At 38.9% G+C, this 19,463-nt stretch overlaps 1 long non-coding RNA gene across 1 annotated transcript in view; it reads right to left on the bottom strand.

Annotated features, from left to right (window-relative positions):
• Positions 1-15,379: 15,379 nt before the first annotated feature.
• The window catches only part of LOC121517848, a 109,685-nt gene continuing 105,601 nt past the window's right edge, over positions 15,380-19,463 (bottom strand). Inside the window, exon 6 of the long non-coding RNA XR_005992588.1 lies at positions 15,380-15,513. This is a non-coding gene — a long non-coding RNA (uncharacterized LOC121517848). The remainder of the gene's footprint in view (positions 15,514-19,463) is intronic.

Here is a 19,463-nt window from a genome sequence, read left to right as displayed (position 1 = left end):
ATTAATTCCAAAACAGCAGCACTACACCATCCAGAAGTAAACAGGATGCAGTGTGATGATATTAACTCATGATGGAGAGGGGTAGGATGGCTCAACTCATGAACTTTGGACTGGAGACCAACAAACAAGAAAAGCCCAAAAGACAATGGAGATGACCATGGCTTTTGCTTATGCTAACCAGTATTAGCTGGTTAAACTAATCATTATATAGTTTTATGTTGGTCCTAAATACCAGTCAGATGTGTCTGAGCTGTTTCACAGCGACCTGCTGCCAAATGTAGTTGTAATCATAGGCTGGCTACTTAATGGGCTTCCTCTTCTCTGTAATACTTCAATGTTAATCAGCACAATGGATGAATTGCAGCTAATAGGAAAAGGTCTGGCTGTATTTGATCTTTAAAAAGAGAGATAAGTTGTATATAGACTCTCAGGTTGAACTGCCTCAGAGCCAGAGCAAAGCAGAGTCAGCACAGCTATGCAGACAGGAACCGTCAGAGGCTGCAAGCACTGATAACATGAGCCATGTGATTGTCTCCTGAGTTATATATTACCTTTAAGTCTAGTCCACACATACAGGAGGTAGGTTTATTTCTTAAAAAACTGAGGTTTTCCTCCTCCATTTTCAAGAATAATCCACACATCCCCAAACACATTTGTCCACATGAAAACCAAAAAAAAAATGCTGGACTGTAAGGAGCCTGCCATGTCAACATCAGTGTAATACGCTACTTGTATGATGATTTATTTGTCACTATAAAAACATGACCCCAACAATGTAAGCAAAAGTTATTATCTCACGTAAAAGTGACTTCAAACAGAGGAGAACTGGCGCATAGTGCAGCCGAAAACTGTTTCACTTGGGACCGTTTTAACTTAAGCCATGGTGTTTCCTTTACTCTAACCAAGGTGATTTGTGCCTAAACCTAACAATCGATAGAAACGTCTGATCAAACAACATGAATCATGTTTTGTATTTTGGAAGGTGCTGGCAAATGATCCTACCATGGCATCTGAAGGCCAATAGCACAAAAAAATCTACCTGAAACTATAGTCCCAAATTCACAGGCTTTGACAAATACTTCCTCCCTGTTCTGCTATGCTGTAACCCCTCTGTTCTCACATTACAGTTTTTACACTCGCCTGTCTTCATTCATTCTCCATCGGATCATCAAACACCTGATCCCCCCTTTCTTTCTGGACTTCTGCTCTTCTGTTGGATAGGGTTGTCTTCTTCTCCGAGTCTGTCTGATGCCTGTTTTAGCCCACAAGTTAAAGAGAGCTTGAACTACCTGGACCATGAGTCATGATTCTGCCAACCAAGGTCTTAAAGCCAATGACAAAAATCTGATGTGTTCATGATGCCATAAAGCTGTCTTCCTTACTAATTTCTATTTTAAATAAAGATTTTGAAAATAAATTAACATACCAATGCAAAAAATATTAATTATTTCCAAACTTAATAAAAATATTTTGATATTTTCCATAAAATGATGACTGGTCCATGTTCATTTTTTACGACAGACTAAATATTTAAACTTAGAAGAGTTGAGAAATTAATAAAGACAGATGAATATTTCCTGCAGTGGTTCTTAGTTCTGACACTGTGTTTTATTTAGTTTGCCTATTCATTTCATCTTTCTCCCTTTCTTTTCAATACTCTATGATGAGAACTAGAGCACACTGCCATTTCTAAGTCCTTTCCTTCCCTCCCTAATACTCCCATAACCCTACATAACCCTTTAGCTTGCCAGAAAGAGAGCAGGAAATCCTCCCTGTGCTTACTCTGAGCCCACAGACTTTCACCCTCCCCTAACCCGGCTCAGACAGAGGTCTTTATTACAGAGGAGGAGTGGGCTTAGAAAAGAGGAGAGGAATGAATGAAGATGTAGAGGTGGCAGCTCTCTGACCTCAGCTGATTGAAAAAGGTTAAAAGAATCCATGCTGTGTCAATGGGCAATATGCTTACAATACAATCTAAGTACTAAACTGTATCTGTTCTCTCTCACTGATAAGAAGATGAAGAGATAAGATAAATGGTTTCTTTTTTTCCTTGTGGATTTGAAGAAGTTTGAAGTGAGGCATGATGGGAAATAAATGGTGTGTCAGCAGTGATATAGCTACACTTTATGGTTCACGCTTTGTGTAATATCTGGAAATCATATTCGGTACATGGGCACACAGAGCAACAGGGTAACCAAGTGTGTCTTTAAGACTCAATAAATATTCACCATTCACGTTTGCTCTGCACCTCTTGCTTGTACTGTGGAGAAGAAAAGTGAATTTGCATCAAAGTTTTCATTTGTCTCCTTTAACAATTATTTTTTACAATTAACTTAAAACACAGGGCATGTGTCTACCTAGTAATTAAAGTATTCATTCTGTGCAGTAGGAGATGGTGTTCGCCTGGATTCTGCTTGATTTCTGTCTTAAATAATCCTTACTCACACATACTTTTCAAACTCAGATTTTCAAAGTGATTTACAAGGGCAGCAATGATAAAACCAAATCGAAACAACATAACAAGCAAAGTCTTCAGAGCTACAGACATGGTGACAGGCAATCAGCAGAATGAGACACATCTCAGTGTGGTGTGCCTCAAAAATCAGAGCAGCAGCTGCAGTCCAGGAGGGATGTCTTTGACCACACACTTCTGATTTGCTTTTCTTTTCTTTGCTTTAACACAGATACAGCACTCCCCACCCATACAACTGACTGTGTTTCCCATTTTTGTTGTACAGTCTCTGAGTTATGCTGTTAAAAACAGGAGAAATTATAATGCTTAGCTGTAATGCTTTCCAAAGTAATAGCTGTGAAAGATCATTTGCACTAAAAAATACATTAGCACAAGATTTTTTAATAACTGAAATTATGTTTTCAATTATTATTACATATTTAGTAGCATTTTTAAAGCCCCAGAATTAAAAAAAAACACACAGCCTCGAAGATTTTACTTCCCTGTCCCCTGTTTATCTTTTATTTGACATACAGGCCCGGTGTCACAGTTTATTTGGTATTGAATTAAGTGGTGGTAAAAGGGTTCATTTGGCCCATTTTCAGGTTTCTGATCAGGCAATGGCAATGTTGTTAGAAGCACAATAGAGTGACTCCTACTGAAACCCTGTCAGATATTTTTAAAGCGACATCCATTTTAACATAGCTACAAAAAGAAACATGAGAGGCAAATCACAATCAATCAACCTTTATTTATACTCGAGATGAGAGAATGCAAGAATGCAACTCTAAACAATAAAGATAAGTTAGTGACAAAGAGATGTTTAGGTTGTCCTACAGTCAATAAGGTATCAGCGTGAAGAGTTTCAATCAAAGGCTGTAAATTCATGGAAACAGACGACATGCAGCAACAAAATTACTTGTTTGTAAATCTCCAATAGCCGACACAGTTTATTGTCACTCTAAGAAGAGGAAAGGGTTGTGGATGTGCCATTAGGCCGTGTTTGTTTCAATGCTAATGAAATGTGCTCTAACTGGTTTGTGTAAACAGGACTTACAGCGTGTATTTTCCTTATTGCCATCATTAGCGGGTCTTAACTTCCCAACAGAAAGCAGCTCATCAGTCTTATATAGAGATGGAGATTGTTAATTTTTAATAACACTGATAACCTGATGGGTCCAGGATCTTTGTTGTTCTCCGGTGGAAAGTTGAAATAACGCATTTTTAACAGAAGTGGTACAAGCTGAGTGGAGCTTCAGTTAAAATGTTAAAAGGTCATGTTTCCATCTGTTGTTTTTATTTTACATGGCTAATAAAAATCTTACCCTCACAACTATTTTTAATCAAGTTTCTTACCAAAAAACTGACTTTTCTCTTTCTGATGTTAGATTTGAACATACTTAATTAAGCTGACCTTGAAAACATCATAATATGACCATCTGTCAGCTTGTTATGTCCACAAATTAACTTCTATTCTGCCCATTTTAACACACTGTATTCATGTTATGAACAACTCTGGCTTACAACAGAGTTTAAGAGCAGTTTTCACCATGAATCTGAGCAGATGACCAAGAAAACTGTCCTAAATCCAGAGTTGCGAACCGAATTTACACTAGACTGTTTTTTGTTTCTGACCAACAAAGCTGGCAGTCCTCTAGAATTACATTAGACACCCTGTTAAAACTTAGCATTTCAAATGACAATCAAGTTACTGTTGGTGATTCTCCAGTGTTAGTCCTCATATACTGATGAACTCAACTGTAACCCCTGCTAAATTAAAACTATAAAATCCAACCACTGAGGTTTATTTGGAGTTGGCATGAAGAAAGATAAAAGCCTCCATTGCTATTCCAACAGCTGTGGTTATGTTCACTGCTGCTGCTAGGTTGGAACCGCCAGAAACCCTGAAAAGCTTTGGGAAAGTGAGATGGTGCCCTTGCCACCAGCCCATAAGATCCATGCCATTCTGCATGACATTACTTTACAGTTCTACTTCAACAACTAACTCAACATCTTTTTATACCAGAGATTTTATTGATAACTAGAATGGCCGTTTGAGGCGGCAGTGGTGTTCAAAATTTCGAAGACCGAGACAAACTGAACAGGTGCGGCGATCATCACCAAAATCTAATCGATTCTTCCCTGTTACTATCCCAATATTCCCTGAAAGTTTGGTGAAGATCAAACTTTCCATTCTTGAGTTATCTTGTACACATACAAACAAAGAAACAAACAAAGATACGGAACCCTTTACATAACCCCCTGCCGATTTCATCGGCGGGGGTAATAATAATGATAACTAGAATGGTAATAAACTGTTTGATTTTCCTGCATAGTTTTCAGTAGCTGTAAACCTTCCCCCAAGATAAGCTCCACCTGACGTCCTCTCTTTTGATCACATGGATATTAACTGCCAAAATTAGCCATGGACTGTGTTATGTAGATAGACAAACCTCAGCAGTGAACAGGAAGTAGTGGAGGCACGCAAAGAAAATAAGTTGTAGTCAAACAACTGAGTTAAAACCAAAGCTCACTTTGCTGCATGTCCTTAAGGTAGGACAATATATATAGTTGCATGTTTTTGTACCAGATATATGATAAAACTATATTGCCTTGCAAAACCCACAAAAGTTTTTGATTTTCAAGTTTTAAAAATGCAGATCCTGGTCCTTACTGGAGCCAGGTTTTGAGCTCCATCCCTGGTCTTACACATTCCTTATTTGAGAAATTAGGAGATACCAAGCATAGGTATGTTTACAGCTAGCATATTTGCAATCTAAAGTCTGCAAGCATTTGTTTCAACCAATCATCTTTTCATGAGAGACCCCACCCCACCCCCTCAAAAACAACAACAAAAAAAAACTGCTCAGAACTAGGAGAGGCCTGTGATGGAGAAAAGAGAAGCAATAAAGTGAAAAGTGAGCAAGTTCGTATAATCACAGCCGGCATAATTTTTTGAACCACTTCTCTTATGCCTCTGCTGAATTCGTCGACACGGATGTGATCAGCAGTGAGATAAATGGTAATCTCAGCAGGCATTCCCACACGAATAAGTACAACACACACAGTCTCATGCATACACATACACACACACAAACAGAATCACAGTTTGATGTTAATCCTGAATGCATATGAAAGGGCACGCGGGCAGCAGTATGGAAAATAGGTATGAGGGGAGAAACGAGGAAAGAGAAAATGAGAGAGAAAGAGAGGGGGGAAGAAAGTTGAGTAGAGATGGAGTGAGACGGAGAGGAAGGAGCCCAGCTTTATTTAATCTCAGCAGAAGTGTCGATAGAGCAGAAAGTTCAGCAAGCTGGATCGGTGGTTAAGCCTTGAGTTTTACTTTAACTGTTCAGCTCCTCTGGCAGCACAGTGAGTGCGTGTGTGCGTGAGAGAGTGTTTGTGATTGTGTGTGTTTGAAAGTCTGTGTTGAAGACATTAAACATAGTGCAAAGAAGCAAGAACAGGGTGCTGCTGGAAGAAATGTATTTAATCAAGTCAGAACAAAGGAGTTGTATAATTTCCTCCTGGGGGCACACAAAACACTAGAACGCTCTGAAAGAGAATAGACGACTTTTTCAAAGTAAAAATACAATGCTGCTTTATTGCATAATAGAGACATTTTCACCATCACTTGACAGTGTTTTTTTTTTTTTAATATTGTTACTTTTCCCTTTCTTGTCTATTCGGAGAATTATCAAAGGCATGCTGATTGTCTTGAACACCCACCAGAGTCCCACTTTAAAAGGGAAATGTTTTGCAGATACTCTACAAAGAAAATTGAGCCATTTTTCATTCATCACAGCAATTGAAAGTAGCGGTATTACACAGGGGTATGTCATGAAAACACAATGCTGATTTACTCTGAGATAAAAAAAAAAATTGAACAGTTATTCATACCTGTTAGGTAAGTAGAGTGTAAAGCTCACTACCCGGACTTCAATTCCAATTAGTCTGTTTCTCTTTATGATGCATTTGATAGAGCTACACTATCTCTGACACATCCAATGTTTACAACACACCTATAATACTACGTTTTTTTTTAGCTGAAAAGATGACAATACACAGTTGCAACCAGTAGGTTCTGAGACACATGCCCTTATTATTGCAAGTTCCGTCACTACAATCACCATCTTCATGCCATCTGAAATGTCTTGAAATGTACTACCATTCATACTGCAAGTAACCACTTTACTGCTCAAAGCATGCTGGGAGATAGTATCACTGACCAGGCTAGTGGCACCACATTTTAATAGCTTACCACCCTCTTCAGGTCATTTAAAGAAAATAATGGTATTTTGTTACATAAACTTTGTGAGGGCTGTTTTTATTCAAAGGACTCCTCACACCAAGACAACAAGTGATCAGAGAGGTGGACCATGTGACTTGTAGGCTGTGGATCAGTACCTCACAGCTATCAGCCTTACAAGCCAAGAGCTCAGCAACCACACCAATAACTAGCAGATGTGCTAAATCTAAATGGTGGTGAAAGAAAATGGATCTAAAAAGCTACATAGAAACTACATGTAAACTTTGACCACTTTTCTCTCAGGGAGACTGCCAAAAACAGACTGTCATATATACTGGTACACTTTGCTTCCTTATTTTGCTCTACATGATTGAACAGGAAAGAGCTACACACAGCAAGAATCCGAGTGTTTCTGAATGCTTATTTGCAATCAGATTTTGAAAAGTTTAGTATGAAACCGATTACATTATTTAGATACACTGCAAAGACTTTCAAGGTGGTGACCCTGGGCAGCAACATATGCAACAATCTGCAATGCACTATGTATTCAAACAGCTAATAATCAGAACCAGCAGTATTTCTTTTTAAGATATCTGAGCTCTAAAAGCTCCTGTTGGATCGTACCACAGCAACCAGTCTTGGTTAATCATGAGCCATGGGTTCTCCAGCTATCCTTTCTTGATTCGGACCACAGTAGGCGTGGACTACTCCATAATAGCTGCAGAAATAGCTGAGAAACGCTGCCTCAGTCATGCAGTCATCACTATCTGGCTCTTGTCAAAGCCACTCACATCCTTACCTTCATCCAGCCTGTAACACACAACTTTGAGGTTGGTTGCTTGCTGCCCAATGCACATTAGAGCCTGACCGATATGGGATTTTTGGGGCCGATGCCGATATTGGGGGTTAAACAAGAAGCTGATATCCAATATATCGGCTGATATCCAATATATCAGCCGATATTTGAAATAAGAACATTGATATATACAGGATATATGCTGTACATGAACACAAATGTGGACATGTGAATTAACAGTTGCAAATTTGTTTATTTCACAAAGATGCAACTTAGACGACGTTAAAACGCGGTATACTAGTCTTATATTGTGGCTGTGGACCATATCAAACAGGAAAATAATAAATGGAGAGCCATACTTACACCGTTGTGGCAAATATGCACATAGAATATGTTTACAGTGTGTTTCTTGATAACCCTGAGGAAGGCCACAAGCTTAAATGTGCCTGTTTTGTAAAGTTATTCTCTAAAGATCTACTATTAGTGAAACTTTCTGTCTCAACACTGGTAGAATATGTCACAGGAAAGATAAACACCGTATGAATGCTTTTCTGGTTTGTGCTTTTCAAAGTAAAAGCCCGGTTTAGCATTTCTATAGAGAAACTCCATTCACTTGTACAGAATGCTTTTATTTTGAATAGTTCCTGACAAACTTCCACTGTACACTGAGGGCCAGATCTACTAAGATCCCAATTAGCGTGTATTAATTTGCGTGCGCAATCTAGAATTTTTTCGTATGGGGTTGGACCGCGGTTTGCGGATGATTTACTAAGAGTGAATGCGCAAATGACAAGAGGTGCAAATGTGTTGGAGACACACATATTTAAATGAGGATTTTGCGTATTTCATGGGTTGCAGCATGAGAGCTGAACACGCAAAATGAAATTCAACCTTACAGAATTAGAGGAGTTGATGGATGAAGCCAATAAACACTTAAATGAGCTACAGCAAAGAAGCCCCTGGGGAGTCGTGGAGAAGAAAAAGAGTTTTCCCTTATGCTGGATCTGGGTGAAACTGTCATGTTTTGTATTTTTTTTTTAATCTGGTATACCACTAATTAGCGGTCGATCGCATATTTTTTGTTTTTTTGGGGGGTTTTGCTGTGTGGAGTTATTGTGGATTTTTTTCGGAGGAGACCGGTGGATTATAGACTTTTGCCTTTGCGTTTACGTGCGTCATAGACATTTAAAAAAGACTTAAAAGACACTTAAAAGTGCTCGGATAAGGACGAGGTTGCTGTTGTCGTTAGATTTGGACTTTAAGTTCATTATGAAATTATAAAGACTGAGATAAAATCTTTAAATTTGTTGTGACCTACTTTTCATTTGAGTTTACACACGACGTGCGCTTATGTTCTGGGGAGGTGTTAAATGGGAAGTGCTTTAAAGTCATTACTTTCTCTTGAGAGATTAATTGATTATATTTGTTCAGAATTGTTGTTCATTGCATTTTGATATATTCTTTACTTTAAAAGGGTTTCTATTTTTCCTAAAAGTTCCCCTTTGTGTGTGTTTAACGCTAGCTTGGAAAGTTGTGTTACAACTTCACACAGAACATCAGAAAAACAGGACTGGGAGATCCCTGCTGTAATAGCTAGCATATGCTGGAATAACCCAGATGCAAAAAAAAAAAAAAAAAAAAAAAAAAAAGGAAACTTACAAGGAGTTTTGTTATTGCAGGTATTGTGGCCAGCTCCAAATCTGCTCTGAGTTCCTCCAACAGCTTCAAAATGACAAGGCTGGATAGGTGATATATTTTAATGACTGTTTCTGCATTCATTCCAAAAATGTTCACACGAGGGTGAAAAATGCATTCTCTGCATCTTCTTTCGTGGTTTCATGTCTCCTTTTTGCCACAACAACCACAGCCATGCGTACGCAATGACACGTACAAACTGTTTGCACCTCCCTTCGAGACGTGTTAAATATAGTCGAAGTTTCTATGAGCAAAATTGCTTTCAGGTTTGATAAATCGCTTTGCATGCGCTAAAATAATACATTTACATTTTCTCCTCCCAGCACACACACAATTGCGTGTAAACGCCCCATATTGCATATTCATTGCGGCAAACGTACTAACTGGATGCAGCCATGCTATTTTGCACCTTTGAAAGATGCAACCCTTAGCACGCACTGTTAGTAAATCAGTTTGTACTTTTTTTTGCATGTGCAATGAGTTTGCAAACGTTTTTATACACGCAAATCTTTAGTAGATCCGGCCCTGAATCAAGTCGTTTTTAGGGGGGTTTATTGAGGTAAAACTTATGAAGAAGGACAGGGCTCTGAGAGCAGGGAGATGCGGGTGACACGCAGAAAACTCGCGCCCTGTGTGAAAGCCGCACCAGCAAGAACCAGAGCTGACACACACGGCACATGCAAGCATCAAAACATGCTCCCAGTCTGAAACAGGCGTTAGTCCTCTTCTATGCTGCAGCTGAGTGAGTCCGACTGCAGAAGGGACCGCTGCGCGACGACTGGGCAGCCTGTGAGTCCTTAGGGGCAGGTAGGGGCCCACGGCAGCACCTGCTTCTCACTGAGAAGAGCAACAACAATACATGCTTTCACGTCAGAGTCTCCAAAACTCTCACACCAGAAAAAGTCGCTAGATTTGTCGCTAGTTGCTTTTTTGAAAAAAAAGTAGCTAGAGGAGTCTGAAAACTTGATAAATATAGCGACAAAGTCACTAAGTTGGCAACACTGAGTGAAGGAGAGCTGCTGCTGCACTCTGTGTGTGAGGGGGAGGGGCCAGGCACTCGGGCTGAGTTCAGCAGGGACACATAGAGCGACAGGAGCAGAGACGAAATCCCTGCGCAGCAATATCGGCTACATATTGGCCGATGTTGATTCATCTGTAATAGGCTATAATCGGTCCGATTAATCGGCCCGCTGATCAATCAGTCGGGCTCTAATGCACATCACCTTATTGGCTGTGCCATTGTAAAGAAATCATTTCATTTACTTCTTCTCTTTGTAGTCATAATGCAGGTGTGCCTGTCTACAAATAACATGCCTACTACTCAAGGAAGACGTTTTAATCAGTTTTAGGTTTTCTTTATTTAAAAGTAAATCTTTAATCATGCCAGGTGCCAAGGTTTTATATTCTGTTTCCTCTATCCATTTCAAAGAGATGTAAATGATTGTAAACTACACTCTCTGGACCTTTATAAAAGCATTAAGTTTATTTCATTAGCATTAACTGCCAACTGAAGGTTAATGAGAGCTTGTTGGGAGCATTAAGAGTTTAAGTGAAAAAAATCATCAGCATATACCCAACATGAATAACATTATTGTTATTTCTGTATTCAAAAGTTTTCTAAAAGCTTAATGTACTCTGTTTTACATTATTAATGTATGAGTTAAGACAAGTGATATTGTGTGTGCCAAAACTAATGGGGTACCACAGTGCTAAGCCTCCTGGGAAAATTTATTCCAGGAAGATTAAAATGAGACACCTGCCTCAGGACTCCTTCCTCAGTGGTTGTCTTAATTTCCAGAACAAAATCTCAAGGTGTAGCCAGGGGGAGGAGAAGGTGGAGTTAAAGCCTGATTCCACAACGAGCCTGCCTGGGTTATAATGAGGGATAGGAGGATGGATTGACTTTACCCTTTACCCTCTTTAGCCTTGTTGTTGGTCAAATTAATGAAAGCTAATGCTACCAAGCAAGATCAGCTAGTATCTAGTCTGACTGCTGTGTGAAATTTAGAGATAATGCCCAAGTCAAAAAGGTTAAATTCAGCACATGTGTACATTACTAAGACATCTTAAATACAAACCTCATAAGAGGAATCCTCACTGAACAATGGTGGTCTATGTTTCATTAATGTGAGGTTTTGGAAGTCCAGATCATTTTGATGACATGAATCAAAGTTGAACTCAAAGACTGTGATGTTGAATAAAAGTGACAGACGAGAGAGGAGATCTATCCCTTGAACTGTGTGAATTATAAACACACTCAAAGTCAGTTTTCTCATTCCCTGACAATCAACTCTGCTGAGTGTGCTGGCAAGTGAAGTAGTACAATTTTACCACAGCCTGTCATGGATCTTGGATTACTGTAATAACTGGTCTTTAAACTACACTCAGATATGGAAGTGAAGGAAAAAGTTTCTAACACACTGGATTAATAAGAGGTACTTTGATATTTATAAGACATTTATGCATGCATATGTTCAAAAGATACTCAATTTATGAGCTGTATACAAAGTGTTTATTCAAATATGCAACATGTTGCAAAAAAGGACATGAGAGTTACTGCAAAGATCAGAAAATAGGGAATCTGAGTCATCTTATTAAAAACTTAACTGTGTAGATTTTATCTCCAATCAGATGGTAATCTGCATAAACCTTCTGCTGATTGACTGGCAGAGACATGAGTAAACAAAAGGACAGTTGAAGTGACAACTTGTCTCACTGAATCATCGTCCTATTATCTGTGTGCTCTCTGTTGGTATATGTAACTGATGCTTGAGGCCAAAAAAAAAAAAAAAAGGCTCTTTAGGGTCAGGTTTTGAAAACCCGTTGACAACCACATCAGAACTGTCTGTGCTGTGCTGAATGATTGCCTTTTTGATGTGTTTTTAGAGTGTAAGTATGGCACTGAAAGGATGGGCATGCTTTAAGATCTGTATTGATAAATGATTAACAAAACTTTAGTCTGGGTTATCCCTACAAAGCAAGCCCATGTACCCTGTAAACAATCACAATATTTTTTTCTTACCCAAAATTAATATTGTACAAGTAGGGTTTCCTTGGAGCAATAATGACATATAATTCAACAGACCAGTAAACAGAAAAAAACAGAGAAGTGGCTTTAACAAATACGGGACCTTTGGTTTGATTTTCCTGCACATGAAATTGTAAAGAAAAACATACAAGATTATAATAAACAGGATTAATATTAACAAGTAAAGACTATTTTACTGTATGACCTATAACTTGGTCAATAAATACTGTTTCATGATTTTTTTAAATAAAAAAATAACCCCTTTTTGTCCTTTTATCTTTAAGGCAATATTTCTTTGGCTCCACCTGATACAATTTCCTGCCCATCAGCCCTTCGTCACTTTTGTCAGTGCTTCTCACAGCAGTATCATTTTCTCACTTATAGTGTGTCATTGTGAAAAAAGAAAAAGAAAAAGGAGGCAAAGAAAGATAAACAAAGAAAGCAGGAGAGAGGCCAGACCAGGGTTAGAGGCTTAGAGAAGTACTTCAGCCTTGGGGGAGACTGGATATTGACCTAACAAGCCTTCTCATTCTTTACAGCAACTTCTCTCTCTTTACTCTGTCTTGCCAGCCTCTTGTTTCTCTTACATTCCCTTCCTTTATTTATATTACAATCTCCTTTCTAACTATCATTCACCATCACCAAATATCCCACAGATATTAGCCTTTACTGAAAGAGTATGAATGGGCCGACGTCTGATGATTAAAGAAATCATTCTTTGCATAGGCTTGTCCTGAATTGTTTGACTATGCTCAACTACACTGCTGCCTGGTAGTATCATGCCTCCAAGAGGGATACAGTTACTGAATAGTAAAAGTACACCACTAGGTCAAGTAAGTTTACCTCCTTGAAGCTATGACATGGCTCAAGGGCAATGCCACCTTATAATATGTAAAACTGTAGTGACCATTGACTAGAAATTGGCAAGATCTGATCCAGTAATGGTATTGGGTCAGATATTTATGCTACTTCTATATCAGACATTGGACTGACAGCGCCGATCCACATTACCAATCCAAATTCCACATTTTCAGGGCGGCAGCTCAGTCTAAGTCCACTCATCATCATATTTTCCTCATCTTCAGTGTGATTAATGTGTCTGCTTGACTGGGGCTTTAAAACAAGCTGCAGCGACTCAGCTTACATCTTGAACAACTGTTTAAAGATGTTTTAGCCCATTACTCATTTAAGTCCATGCAAGAAAGAAGCAGGCTGTGGCGTTTAACGAGGTCAGAGAAGCTGCAACATAGAGTGACAGTGAGGCTGACAGTAAACACAGTGGCTGTTGCTAAAGTTAAGTTAAACCAATGTTAAATGTGATACTTCAGACAAATCCTTCACAATAAAAGTCTGTAGGTGTTGTTTGACTCTGGGGCTTTTATTGTTAACACCTACATCAGGAAATGCAGCACTTTCAGTAGCAGCTTGCAATTTTTTGTGTCAGTGCTTGACATTTGTTGTTTTCTGCTGCTTTAGTCCCTGGAAATATCCTGTGTAGCTGAATCATTGTTTTTCTTTTAATTACTTGAGGAATTTTAACACAGTAATACACTTTTATTTTAAATGTTCAGTTTTCTGCAGTAACCCTGTGCTGCTGTTCATTGTCTGCAGTGCACTGCACTGCACTGCAGTTTCAAATATTTAATGAAAACATTACATTTGTTCCTGCTGCCTTTTTCTATGTGAAGCCAGAACAAAGTTTAAATAAATTCACTGGGGAGTATATTAAGTTTTATCCATTTTAAAATATATTGTGGTCTTTGTATAGGAAATCATGTTTCAAGTTTATTAGAACTTTGTGTAACCTTGCACATAATAACACCAAAAACAATAATAACCATATTATGATTTGAAAAAGTATCGTGATTGGTATCAGGTATTGCAGTGCATGTATTGCAATCAGATCAGAACTGAAAAAAAGGGGATCAGGCCATCTTTGACTTCCAAAATCTGATCAGTTCACCCTCAAGTCCAAGTTAAATTTTGTGACAAATTTGATTTAAAAAATCCCTAATTGCATTCTTAAAACACAGTGCTTGCAAACAGTGATCTTGACCTTTGACCTCCAATACCTAATCAATTCACCCTTGAGTCAGAGTGGACATTTGTGCAAAGTTTGAAGAAAATCGCTCAAAGAATTCTTGAGATTTCGATTCACCAGACAGATGGACAACTTGAATACATAACACCTCGGATCCTGGCTGTCCCGATGCAAAGGCATGATAAAATAGAGGGCTAACGGTGGCAATGGCATCAAGGGGTGCAGGACTAAAAAGAGGTACTATAGGGTGGTGCTGGGCAAATAATCAAGTTTCAATTTCGATCACAATATTGGCTTCCAACAATCATAAAAACAAGATAATCCTGATCAAATGATGAGCACATGCTATGTTACTCTTGTTTTGTCCTATAGTTAATGTTTCAGTGTTTGTTGTAAATGTTTTGGTGGCTTTAATGGCTTTTTGTAATCTACCAAAGAGATGTTTAAATAAACAAGCCTTCATGGAGTGTACAAGTCCTCACTTCCTCAAATGCACCCTGTATTGAAAATAAATGAAATGTAATCTCTGCATGCCAAATGTGCATACTACTGAACCACACAGACAAACAACAACCTTTTTTCACAGCAAATAATATAACAGACCTGCCTGTTTGCTGCCAGTCTTTCCTTGTTGAGTTAAAATAGAGCACTGACAAGGTTTCGTGCATCCACTGTAAAGAATCATAAAATGAGGAGACTTCACCTTTAAAGAGTTTTATTCCCTCTTTAGTCAGCCTATGAATGCCTCTACGCTCCACTTCTCTCCACCAGATATTCTGTGTAAAATTTTCATTAGAACAGATAATACTGCATTATTGAGTGACTGCCTTGTCAGAAATTTTTATTGGTTAAAGTCAAATTCTCCTGAATATCAAGCACAACTACACTACTGAACATTTCTTCCTCTTAAGCGTCCAGTTACAAACTTACAAAAAGAAAACATCTGACTGGGTCCGAACAGCTTTGTTTTTTAATTAGCAGAACAACATCCTTGACAGGAAGTTGAAGCAACAGAGACACTAACTGATGGCCACCTGGGTAGAACTGAGTCTACCCAGCAGTCATTCCTGCTGAGAGCCAATAGTAATCTGTTTAAAAGACGAAAAAGGCTGCTTTTAGCCTCCTTAAGCCTTCCTTTTTATTGTCCCTACTAACGATTTGATTTTTGAATGAAATTTCACTCTCTTGTGGTTGGTGTGTTGTTGAAGGATAGGCAGACACAAGATAACTTCACCAAGTATAACCGTGAGCACTGTAAGGGAGAAAAATGCAAATTACTTGGGTAAAGAAGTGTGAAAAAAGTCTTAGATAGCAAAGACAGAAAGTTTAAATCCCTTTCAAAGATTTCAGTGTTTCCCTCCAATACTGACGGTTGCATTTGTCTCGCTATTGGAGCCGTAATGGCATCTGCCTCTGTTGATTAATGCTAAGCAAACACTTCTTGCAGCTGCTTTAAATTTAAAGCCAACCACTGGAGAGCTCCCTGAAGGACTGCTTTGTAGCTTATTCTGAAGTAAAACAGCTAAAGGAAGTGCAGCCTCAGTCACCAAGGTTAGCACCCGTGCTAACTCCTCATCATCAGTGATCAATGTTTGTCTCAGTGGATTAAGCTGTGGGGAAGTAAAGCTGAAAGAGGATGCAGAAGGTGCAGATAAAGTGAACCACTTTGATGAAACCTCCAACTTAACATGAAATTTGACAACTTCTTTGAAAAGCTTTCATGTGGAATTTGATAACCTCTGCTTCAGTGTGCATACTATACAAAGTGGTACAGGTTTTGCGGAGTTACTACAAATGTCTTCCTTTACCTCTCATCTCAGTTCCTTACTGTCTTACTTGTGTTTCCACAGCAAGTGTGTATATAGTGCCTATAAAAGGTATTCACCCCCTTGGATGTTTTACCCTTTAGTCGGTTTTAAAAATCAATCATAGTCTATAAAATTTGGCTTTTTTTACAGAAAAAAACTTCAATAAAGCTCTTTAATGTCAAGATGAACACAGATTTATATAAAATATTTTAAATAAAACAAAAATATGTAAGGTAAAATGAGTAATTGCATTAACATGTGTAAATCTGCCTAGATCAGGCCGTCCTCACAAACTGAGTGACTGTGCAAGAAGGATACTACTGAGAGAGGCCACCAAGAAAACTAGGACTTCTTTGAAGCAGTTACAGGCTTCAGTAGCTGAGATGGGAGAGACTCTGCATACCACAACTGTTGCCCCAGTTCCTCACCAGTTAAAGCTTTATGGGAGAGTGGCAAAGAGAAAGCCACTGTTGAAATAAACTCAGATTAATTCTCAACAAGAGTTGGCCAAAAGGGATATGGGAAGTAAAGCAGAAGAAAGTTCTTTAGTCGAATGAGACCAAAATATTGGCTATCAGACAAGGCATTATGTTTGGCAGATACCAATAACTTCACATCACCACAAACACACCATCCCCACTGTGAAGCACAGCGGTGGCAGCATCATGTTGTGGGGATGCTTCTCAGCAGCTGACCCTGGAAGGCTTATAAAGGAAAATGAATATGGGAAAATACAGGAAAATCCTGGAGGAGAATCTAAAACTACACAGGAATGAATGAATGTTTTGTTTTTTTTTTCAAAAAAGCCAAATCGTAATGACCATGATTGATTTATAATACAAATAAAAGGGTAAAACATCCAAGGGGTAGAATACCTTTTAAATGCACTATGAATCAATGTTACCAGACAGTGTAGACAGTCTGGGAAAATAACAGATGAGACTGAACGATGTCTTTAAACCTGCGCCTTCTTATAAAGAAATAGATTTAAAGTCACAATTCGTTGTTTGGAAGCAGAATTATGTTTTAACCAAATTCATGGAAAAAAATGTTTGTTAAACTCTGTCGCGATTTCACTTTAACATATAATATCATTGAAAAAGTCACACTGTTGATGTGCAGGAAAAAAAGACAAATTTGAGCCTGTCTTTGGTTTTAATATCTCTTGTCTTCTGAAACAAACAGTACTGTTACGTAAAGCCCCCTTGTCCACTCACCAACCTCTGATTTATTTCAGCAACAACAATCCCACTACAATAGCCGTCCCTTAAAGCTAAGCTGACTTCCTTGTTAGTAAAGTTTAGCAAGGCAATTCACAAGCAATTTGCAGCATTCCCAGTTTACTTGACAGGAGTTGAACCCCAAAACTACACTTGGATCAGACACCTGTTGAAGGCCAAACAAACAACACAGCACCAAGAAACCCACTGAGACAAACCACATCGAACCATGTCCTTTTGTGCTTCAGCAGGAAAGCGTACAACAATCAATGTTCTGCATAAAGCACTGCTTTAACCTTCACACCATCATGGCTAACATCTTGTCTGCTGAATCATTCAAGTGGCCTCGTTCGGCACACATCTCCTCCTCAGCCTCTTATGCCTCCCAGTCACGGGTGTAAATGAGACTTTGATGTAAACAAACTTCCCAGGTACACAGGATGAAATATGGTAGGTTGGAGCCAAGGATACCTCGGCAAAACACACAGGCGGCATGCCCTGTGGGTGTGTGTGAAATCTAGTCCAACCTAAAATAAAAACACAGAAATAAAGGGAAAGATATATACTGTAATTAGAGTTTATTAAAATGCACAGTGGTGCACTGGGATAGGTTTAGGCACAGGAGAACAAAAGCAGGGGTAGTTAGATGTTTTTTTTTTCTCCAGATAGTATTAAGAGAGATATTCAGGCACAACAGAGTGGAGTGTGTAACACCTTAAGCTTTATCAAAGACTGCGCTCGAAGCATGTTTAACAGCTGAATAAAGGCTGGTAAATGCACAGCACACAGCAGGGATAGAGGGAATAGAAGCATTATATCAAGTCTGCTTGGCAATTCATAAAATTATGGCACTATCTTCCTGCAGGAGTGGTTGGAGGGGAATACCTAATGAATGTGAAATTACAGCAACGGCCCTCAACAGAGCAACAATGAGGGCTTGACCTTACACTAATAGTGTGCCTGGATTTATATGCATACATGAGAGCACACATATGCACAGATTTTTAAACTGTATGTTAAACTGTATGTTACAGACATCATTGTGTGCACATGAAGCTACAGGTGTAGCTGCTAAAGGTAAATAATAAGCAGCATTACCACTTCACCTATGTGTGGCCACAGCATCAAAGAGTATTGGAACAAGGTCCTGCTTAGGGCAGAAAAACACTGATTTTAAATCTGTGACTGGGTGTCTGCCTCAAATGTCATAGTGTATCTGTGATGGCAGCTGTACACAGTTGATATGCAGTGGACACAGACTTTGTTCAGCCTTCTGTTCCCTTTTTTCCTTTCTAGATAAGAATTCTGTCACCTAACTTAGTCAGGCTACTTGCTAATGGAGGTTTTGGAAAAAAAAAATTGATTCAAAGTCAGAATCACAAATATTAATTTCTACAATTATAAATGTCTAAAAGTTGATCATTTCAACACACTTTCTTTCCTCCAAAGTAACTTTTAACCACCAGCCAGTTTGAAAATCGCAAACCCTCTACTAACATCCTCTTCTGTGCTTCCTCTATTCCTATCTTAGATCCCAGATGCAGCAAGGGGTGTGTCAGTCCTGGCTTGAGAGCTGCTCTGCTAACATTAGCATTGCTATCTCTCTGCATTGTTAATGTACAGCTATGTCTGAATTCTAACACAATGCCTTTACTATCTAAGGAGCAGTAAGAAATTCAGCCTTACTTGGTACTTGGAAATGTTAGGATCCACTGTGGATCTTGAGATAAGAGGAAGCCTGACCAAACCTATTTGCTGCTACAGCTGCTAAATGGTGGTGAAGTAGTTCAGGAATTAGTCAAAAGCCTGAGTTCACATCATACACCACCATACAGGGCTGGAATAAAGGCTTAATTCTACTTTATGTAAAAAACACATAAGATATGGACAAAACTCTATGTCTGTACTTTGCACTGACTTCTTCAGTTCACCCAAAGCTTACCGATACAGGCGAAACGCTGCAATACCACCACTGATCCTGGGGCAGTGTTTGGCAATGTAGCCAACTGTTGAACTCAAAACAAAGAGACAGACAAATACAAGTACACAGCCGGGTAGAGGCCTGACAAAACAACAAGATCCATCGTCTGTCCAACCTACTGACATTCAATCTGATGGCTTGTTTTCCCTCAAATGGGGGCGCAGTCACATTGGAAAGCAGGAAGGGACGTTGC

This window comes from Cheilinus undulatus, linkage group 11 (assembly GCF_018320785.1).
Source record: "Cheilinus undulatus linkage group 11, ASM1832078v1, whole genome shotgun sequence".
Taxonomy (NCBI): domain Eukaryota; kingdom Metazoa; phylum Chordata; class Actinopteri; order Labriformes; family Labridae; genus Cheilinus; species Cheilinus undulatus.
The sequence above is the reverse complement of the archived record's forward strand: the minus strand, read 5'-3'. Positions and strand labels throughout refer to the sequence as shown.